We start from the raw sequence: 9,240 nt of genomic DNA on the forward strand, positions 1-9,240 counted from the left end.
TATGACTTCCATGCACTCCTCCACCTCCTTACCAAAAGCTAGTATTATTATAACAATGTTTTTTTTTAATATTAAATTTTATTTAGTTACTTTTCAAGTACATTTTTTTTTATCTGTTTCTCCCATACTACCCTACCCCCACGCCCGGTCTCCCCCCTCCCTCCCAACCCCCCCCCAGTCCTCATCTCTGTGTCTTTCATACTTGTTCCTCAAAATCCCTCCCCCTTTTTCCCCTTAAGTTCCCTTCCGTCTCCCCTCTGGTCCCTGCCCACTTGTTCTCTATTTCAGCGTCTTTGTTTTTATTCTGTTTGCTTGTTTGTTTTATTCTTTAGCTAGGAAGCTAAAGGTGAGATCTCAAAGGTGAGATCATATGGTATTTGTCCTTCAATGCCTGGCCTATTTCACTCAGCATAATGCTTTCCAGTTCCATCCATGTTGTTGAAAAAGGTAGTAGCTCCTTCTTTCTCTCTGCTGCATAGAATTCCATTGTGTATATGTACCACAATTTTTTGATCCATTCGTTTACTGATGGGCACCTAGGTTGCTTCCAACTCTTGGCTATTGTAAATTGTGCTGCTATGAACATTGGGGTGCATAGGTTCTTTGAAATTGATGTTTTAGGATTCTTGGGGTATAATCCTAGCAGTGGAATTGCTAGGTCAAAAGGCAGGTCAATTTTTATTTTTCTGAGAAAATTCCATACTGTTTTCCATAATGGTTGTACCAGTCTACAATCCCACCAACAGTGAACTAAGGTCCCCTTTTCCCCACACCCTCTCCAACATTTGTTGTTTGTTGCTTTGTCTATTATAGCCATCCTGACTGGTGTAAAGTGGTATCTCATTGTGGTTTTAATTTGCATCTCTCTGATAGCTAACAGTATTGAGCATCTCTTCATGTGTCTCTGGACCTTCTGTATGTCCTCTTTAGAGAAGTGTCTGTTCAAGTCCTTTTCCCATTTTTTAATTGGGTTCGATGTCTTCCTAGAGTGGAGTCGTGTAAGTTCTTTGTATATTTTGGAGATTAAACCTTTGTCTGAGGTATCATTGGCAAATATGTTTTCCCATACAGTTGGTTGTCTTTTTAATTTAATACTGTTTTCTTTAGCCATGCAGAAGCTTTTTATTTTGATGAGATCCCATTTGTTTATTCTTTCCTTTATATTCCTTGCTCTAGGGGACATATCCGTAAAAATGTTGCTGCGTGGAATATCTGAGATTTTCTTGCCAATGTTCTCCTCTAGGACTTTAATGGTGTCATGGCTTATATTTAAGTCTTTTATCCACCTTGAATTTATTTTGGTGTATGGTGTAAGTTGGTGCTCAAGTTTCATTTTTTTGCACGTAGCTGTCCAGTTCTCCCAACACCATTTGCTGAAGAGGCTATCTTTACTCCATTTTATGTTACTGCCCCCTTTGTCGAATATTAATTGACTGTAGAGGGTTGGGTTGATTTCTGGGCTCTCTGTTCTGTTCCATTGGTCTATGTGCCTGTTTTTATGCCAGTACCAGGCTGTTTTGATTACAGTGCCTTTGTAATACAGTTTGATATCAGGTATTATGATCCCTCCTACTTTATTCTTCTTTCTCAAAAGAGAAGCTGCTATTCGGGCTCGTTTATGATTCCATATAAATTTTTGAAGTGTTTATTCTATGTCTGTGAAATACGCCATTGGTACTTTAATAGGTACTGCATTGAATCTGTATATTGCTTTGGGTAGTATGGACATTTTGATGATGTTAATTCTTCCAATCCATGAACACGGTATATGTTTCCATTTGTTTGTGTCTTCCCTGATTTCTTTCTTCAGTGCTGTGTAGTTTTCTGCATACAGGTTTTTACCTCTTTGGTTAGGTTTATTCCCAGATATTTTATTTATCTTTTTGCTATATCGAAGGGGATTTTTTCCTTGATTTCTGCTTCTGCTGATTCATTGTTTGTATACAAAAATGCCTTTGATTTCTGGATATGGACTTTGTATCCTGCTGTTTTGCCAAATTCATTAATGAGTTTGAGCAGTTTTTGGGTAGAGTCTATAGGATTTTCCATGTACACTATCATGTCATCTGCAAACAGTGACAGTTTTGTTTCCTCCTTTCCTATTTGGATGCCTTTTATTTCCTTTTCCTGCCTGATCACTGTGGCCAAAATTTCCAATACTATATTGAATAGAAGTGGTGAAAGTGGACATCCTTGTCTTGTTCCTGATCTTAGTGGAAAAGCTTTTAGTTTTTGTCCATTGAGTATGATATTGGCTGTAGGTCTCTCATAAATGGCCTTTATTATATTGAGGAATGTTCCCTCTATTCCCATTTTGCTGAGTGTTTTTATCATAAATGGGTGTTGTACCTTATCGTACCTTTTTCTGCGTCTATTGATATGATCATGTGGTTTTTGTCTTTGCTTTTGTTTATGTGATGAATTACATTTACTGTTTTGCGAATGTTGAACCATCCTTGCATCCCTGGGATGAATCCCACTTGGTCATGGTGTATAATCTTTTGGATATATTGTTGGATGCGATTTGCCAATATTTTGTTGAGGATTTTAGTGTCTATGTTCATCAGCGATATTGGTCTGAAGTTTTCTTTCTTTGTTGTATTTCTATCTGGTTTTGGAATTAGGATGATGCTGGCTTCATAAAAGGAGTTAGGGAGTTTTCTATACTTTTGGATTTTTTGGAATAGTCTGTGAAGAATTGGGGTTAGCTCTTCCTTAAATGCTTTGTAGAATTCTCCTGTGAATCCATCTGGTCCAGGGCTTTTGTGTGATGGGAGTTTTTTGATTACTGCTTCAATTTCTTTTGCTGTTATTGGTCTATTCAGGTGTTCTACTTCTTTTTCATTGAGTTTTGGGAGATTATATTTTTCTAGAAATGTGTTCATTTCCCCTAGGTTCTCAAATTTCTTGGCATACAGTTCTTCATAGTAATTTCTTACAATCCTTTCTATTTCTGTGGTATCAGTTGTAATCTCTCCTCTTTCATTTCTGATTGTGTTTATTTGTGTCCGTTCCCTTCTTTTCTTGATGAGCCTACTTAAAGGCTTGTCTATTTTGTTAATTTATTTCAAAGAACCAATTCCTGGATTCATTGATCTTTAGAATTGTACTTTTAGTCTCTATGTCATTTAGTTCTGCTCTGATCTTAGTTATTTCCTTCCTTCTACTTGCTTTGGGCTGTTTTTGTTGTTGTTCCTCGAGTTCTTGCAGGTGTAGAGTAAGGTTTTGTTTGAAATGTTTCTGTTTTCTTTAGGTAGGCCTGCATTGCTATAAACTTCCCTCTGAGGACTGCCTTGGCTGTATCCCATAAGTTTTGGGTTGTTGTGATATCATTTTCATTTGTTTCCAGAAACTTTTTGATTTCTTCCCTAATTTCATTCTTGACCCATTCATTGTTTAATAGCATACGGTTCAGTCTCCATGATTTTGGGTGTTTGGGGTTTTTTCCTTTGGGGTTGGCTTCCAGTTTCAGTCCCTTATGGTCAGAGAAAATGCTTGGTATGATTTTAATATTCTTGAATTTGTTGAGGCTTGTTTTGTGCTCTATCATGTGGTCTATCTTTGAGAATGTTCCATGTGCATTTGAAAAGAATGTGTATTTAGCTTCTTTGGGGTGAAGAGCTCTGTATATATCAGTTAGGTCCATTTCATCAAGGGTGTTGTTTAATGCTGCAATGTCTTTGTTGATATTTTGCTTGGAAGATCTGTCCATTTTTGATAGTGGGGTGTTAAAATCCCCCACTATAATTGTGTTGCTGTCTATATCTTTCTTGAATTCCTCTAAGATTTTCCTTATATATTTTGGTGCTCCTATGTTGGGTGCATATATATTTATGATGTTAATGTCTTCTTGGTGGATTCTTCCCTTGAGTATTATGAAGTGACCTTCTGGGTCACTCTTTATGGCTCTTTTTTTGAAGTCTATCTTGTCTGATATGAGAATTGCTACCCCAGCTTTTTTTCTTGTCCATTTGCTTGGAAAATTTGTTTCCATCCTTTCACTTTTAGTCTGTCATGGTCTTTTGTCCTGAGGTGGATCTCTTGTAGGCAGCAATGTGTGGGTCATACTTTCTTATCCATGACGCTATTCTGTGTCTTTTGATTGGAGCATTTAATCCATTTACATTTAAAGTTATTATTGATAGGTACTTATTCATTGCCATTTTTGTACCTGTGTTCCTCTCTGTCTGTCTCTTTTCCTTCCTTTCCTTAAAGCAGACCTTTTAGTATTTCTTGTAGAGCTGGCTTGGTGGCAGCAAATTCTTTTAGACTTCTTTTGTGTTGGAAGCTCTTTATTTGGCCTTCTACCTTGATTGAGAGCCTTGCTGGGTAAAGTAGCCTTGGTTGTAGGCCTCTGTTTCTCATTACTTGGAATATTTCTTGCCAATCTCTTCTTGCTTGGAGTGTTTCCATTGAGAAGTCAGTGGATAACCTTATTGGGACGCCCTTGTATGTTATTTCTTTTTTCTCCCTTTCTGCCTTTAAGATTCTCTCTTTGTCTTGGAATTTTGCCATTTTAATGATGATTTGTGTTGAAGTGGGCCTCTTTGGGTTCCTCTTGAATGGGACTCTGTCTGGTTCCTGGATTTGCGTGACTATTTCTTTTGTCAAATTAGGGAAATTTTCTCTCATTACTCTTTCAAATATGTTTTCTATCCCTTGTTCTTCTTCTTCTCCTTCTGGTATTCCTATTATTCGGATATTATTACGTTTCATATTGTCTTGCATTTCTCTTAATCTCTCTTCATTCTTTCTGAGCCTCTTTTCCCTTTCCTGTTCTTTCTGTGAGAGGCTTTCTAGTTTGTCCTCCAATTCACTAATCCAATCTTCTGTTTCCTCCACCCTATTTTTAATGCTTTGCACTGTGTTTTTAATTCAGAAATTGTATTCTTCATTTCCTCTTGGCCCTTGCTAATAATTTCCATTTCCTTTTTCATGTTGATATAGTTCACAGTGAGATCATTGTAGCTTCCCTGTAGTTTCTGGTAGCTGATTGTGAGCTCTTTGAACTTCCTGATAACCAGTGCTTTGAATTCAGTATCTGATAGTTGACTTACCTCTATTTCATCTAACATTCTTTCTGAGGATTCCTCCTTTCCTTTCATTTGGGGATTGTTTCTTTGTCTTCCCATTGTTTGTGAGACTCTTCTTGTTAGCCTCAGCTTTTAGATTAATCTGTTTTGACACCCTGGGTTTATGGTATGAACTTTTGTGGTGGAATGCCTGTGAATGTCAATGGTGCAGCCTCTTTTGGTTATCCTGTTGTTCTCTGCTTCCACCTACTCAAATATGCAGCAACTTGTGGCTTCTCTCCTACAACAATGTGCAATTTGTCTCTCTGACTCTACTATTGGGAGGCCTCTTCTATGGGTCCAGCTCTGGTCTTTTCATATTTTCAAGTTGATTGTGACTCTTGTGGGTAAAAGAAAGAAATGATAAGGAAAGAAATAAAAGGAAGAAAGAAAAGAATGGTAGGGGAATGGAAGAAAGAGCAATAAGTTTAGAAAGAAAAGAAAAAGAAATAAAACAGAAAATCCGGGAAAAGAGGACAAAAGTATGGAAAGGTTAAACATTAATAAAGTTTAAAAGAAATAACAGATTACTTTAAAAAAGCAAAAAGATAAAGAAAAGGAATGGAGAAGGAAGAAAGGTAAATAAAAGAAAAGAAAGAATAAAAATAAAATAAAGTAAAAAAACAAAAAACAAAAAACGCACAAACAAAAATAATCTCTCAAAAACAACCTGAGAAAAGGAAATGTCACTTGTTGGCTTCAAACTAGCTGAACCGGTTTTTCTGGTAGCAGTTCGCTGAGGGTCGATTGTTGTGATTTTTTTCAGCCAGACCCTCTCAGGATCCAGACACTTGGTGCCTCTCCCCCAGCTCCCTACAATGGGGAACTAGGACTTTCTCACAGCGCTCCCTTCCCAGGGGTTACTGCCATAGTCTGGTTTGCTGTGTTTGCAGGCACCTGCACCTGCCTAGTTGCCTGGTTCCCTCGGGATTGAGCACAGGCCTGCCCCCATTCAGTTGGGAAGCCCCAGACCCTCTGCCCAATCCTGGGTTTGCTGCCAAGCTGGGTGTGAAGCAGACCAGGCTGCCATGTCTACTGGATTCAGAGCCCCAGGCTGCACCTCTGAGTTCTCCTGGGCTGGCAACCACAGAGTCTTTGGTTGGGGCCCTTTGTCCTCCGTACCCTCTCTGTAAACTCTATCAAACAAGTCTCTCCTGGCCCCCCACCTTGCTTGGCCTGAAAGGGAGGGGGTTGAGGGTCTCACCTCTTTTCCCAGGACCCCTCAGCACCCTGGGCTTCCAGATAGTCTGAGGGGGGCAGATCTGAGGACTGGGCGCAGACCTAGAAACTCTGTGTGCTCGTCATGGCACACTGCATGGTGTGTATCCCTTCTGCTCCTGTGTTTGTCTGGGTCCCCTGGCCAATCTCTGGCAAAAAAAAAAACCTAGGGATGTAGCAGCACCACGCTGGGTGCTGGACCCAGAACTGTGTGCCGGCTGAAATCTCCTCTGTTCCCCTCTGGTTGGGTCTCTTGGCCGGTCCAGGCCCAAAAATCCCAGGGAGGGAGCCATCCGGGCGCTGAAAGCTGTCCCTGGCGCCTGGGCACTCTCCCAGACACAGTTCCCACCAGGCGCTGAACCTCCGAGCTATGCACAGACTGAAATCACCTCTGCTCCCCTCTGGTTGGACCACTTGGCAGGTCCCTGGCCCAAAAATCCTAGGGAGGGAGCTTTCTGGGTGCTGAACGTTGGCCTAGGCGCCCTCAGGCACTTGCCCAGACACACTGCGTGTGGAGCGACTAATTCCCCAAATTGGGCGCAGGCTGAAGTTTCTTCCACACCTCTTTGCCTGGGCCACTCGGCCTGCCCGGCAGAAAAATCCCAGGGAGGGAGCCGTCCGGGGGCTGAAGGCTGTCCCAGGAGCCGTTGGGCTCTCGCCACAGGGCGCCGGTTCCCCTACCCTGCACCGGCTGTTTCTCCCTGCTCCGTCCCAGAGACTACTGTACCGCTGCTGTCTCCCTACCGTCTGGTTCCTCCGTGACCGATGAGGTTTCTGGTCTCTTATTTTCATATATGCTTGGCAACTGCTGGCTCACTGGCCTCACCTCCTCCGATCGGATAGGTTTCTGTCTCTTTTGTACTAGGAACTGGTATCTGCTCCGTCCTAGTCCACCGCCATCTTGAAACCTATAACAATGTTTTTTAAAAATTGGTATTAGATTATTTTATTTTGGTTTTTAATATATAAAATATTGTTTATTAAATGAAAATTCTTATCATGTCTCTAAAAGTTTTATTTTTCTGCCTTATCTTTAAAAGAGAATGAACACAATTCATTTTGTTTTATATGTAATTCAGGAGACTAACACAGTTTTTTAAATTATTACTCTAAAAACTAGTATTATTTTAACTTTTGTTTGTAACCCCATATGTTGTCATTGAATATTGCATTTAAAAGAATTTTTAGTTCTATTTGTTTATTTTTCTTACCCTAAGAGATATCTTAGAAAGTACTGTTATAAATGTCTAAGGTTTAGTGCTTATATTATTTTCTGAGATTTTTTTGTTTTGTTTTAAGTCTAAATTTTAAGAATTTAATCCATTTTGAGTTTATTCTTATGTGTGGTGTAAGAATGTGGTCTAATTTTTATTTTTTGCACATATCTTTCCAATATTCCTAGTCCCATTTATAAAATATACTATCTTTACCCTATATCATGTGTTTGCCTCTTTTGTCAAATATTAATTGCCTATAAATACATAGATTTAATTCTGGCCTCTCTATTCTGTTCCATTGACCTTTATGTCTGCTTTCATGACAGTACTATGCTATTTCAATTATTATAGCCTTGTAGTACAATTTGATATCAGGTAGTGTGCATCCTGTAACTTTGTTCTTCTTTCTCAAGAAGATTGCTGTAGGCATAGAAGAGGTCTATATGAGCTAAAAAATACTCAGAGACATAAATTTTTGAAATGCTTGTTCTAGTACTGTGAAATATGCCATTGGTATCTTGATAGGAATTGTATTGAATCTATAGATTATTTTGGGAAACAAATAATGAAACAAATGAGACTATATCAAACTAAAAAGTTTTTGCACAACAAAAGAAAACATCAACAACAAAAAAGACAACCTACAGGATGGGGTGATGTACTGAGGGATATATCTGACAAGGGTTTAATAACCAAAAAAAAAAAAAGGTACATTTACATGATAAAATACTATGTAGCAAAAAGAAAGGAGTTCCTACTCTTTGTGACAGCATGGATGGAGCTGGAGAGCATTATGCTAAGTGAAATAAGCCAGGCAGTGAAAGACCATATGATCTCACCTACAAGTGGCACCTAATCAACAAAATCAACAAAACAAATAACCAAGCAACATATAACCAGAGACATTAAAATTGAACGAATGGACAGTGACCAGATGGTAGGTGGAAGGAAGTAATGGGGGGAATGGGGGGAGGGTTTTCAGGAACAAAAGAAAAAAATATGTAAAACTCAACGTGAAAGAAAACAATTCAATTTAAAAATGGGCCAAGGACCTGAATAGATACTTTTCCAAAGAGAACATAAAGGTGGCCATTATATATATGAAAGATGCTCAACCTCACTGATCATCAATGAAATGCAACCAAAATGAGATGTCACCTCACATCTGTCATAATGGCTATCATCAATAAATCAAGCAACAAGTGTTGGCAAAGATGTGGAAAAAAATATATGGTTGTGCACTATTGGTGGGAATACAGATTGGTACAGTCACTGTAAAAAGTAGCATGGAGTTACCTCAAAAAGTAAAAATGGAACTTCCTTATGTTTCAACAATTCTTCTTCTAGGAATTTATCCAGAGAAACCCAAAACACTAACTTAAAAGAATATATGTGCCCTATCTTTATTGCAACATTAGGCCAAGATTTGAAAGCACCCCAAGTATCCATCGGTATATGAATGGATAAAAAGTAGTGGTACATTTACACAATCAAATACTACTCGACTGTGAAGAAGAAGTTAATCTTAACTTTTGGAGAATCATGAATGGACCTAGAAAATATTATACTAGGTGAAATAAGCCAGTCAAGGAAAGACAAATACCATATGATTTTATTCATATGTAGATTCTAATAAATGAAATGAACTACCAAGCAAAATAGATATAGACTCATAGAGAACAGGCTAACAGCTTCCCAGGACAGGAGGGATGCTGACTAGGGGGTGCAAAGAT

This window comes from Artibeus jamaicensis, unplaced genomic scaffold (genome assembly GCF_021234435.1).
Source record: "Artibeus jamaicensis isolate MK-2021 breed Jamaican fruit bat unplaced genomic scaffold, CSHL_Jam_final contig_410, whole genome shotgun sequence".
In the NCBI taxonomy this organism is placed as follows: Eukaryota; Metazoa; Chordata; class Mammalia; order Chiroptera; family Phyllostomidae; genus Artibeus; species Artibeus jamaicensis.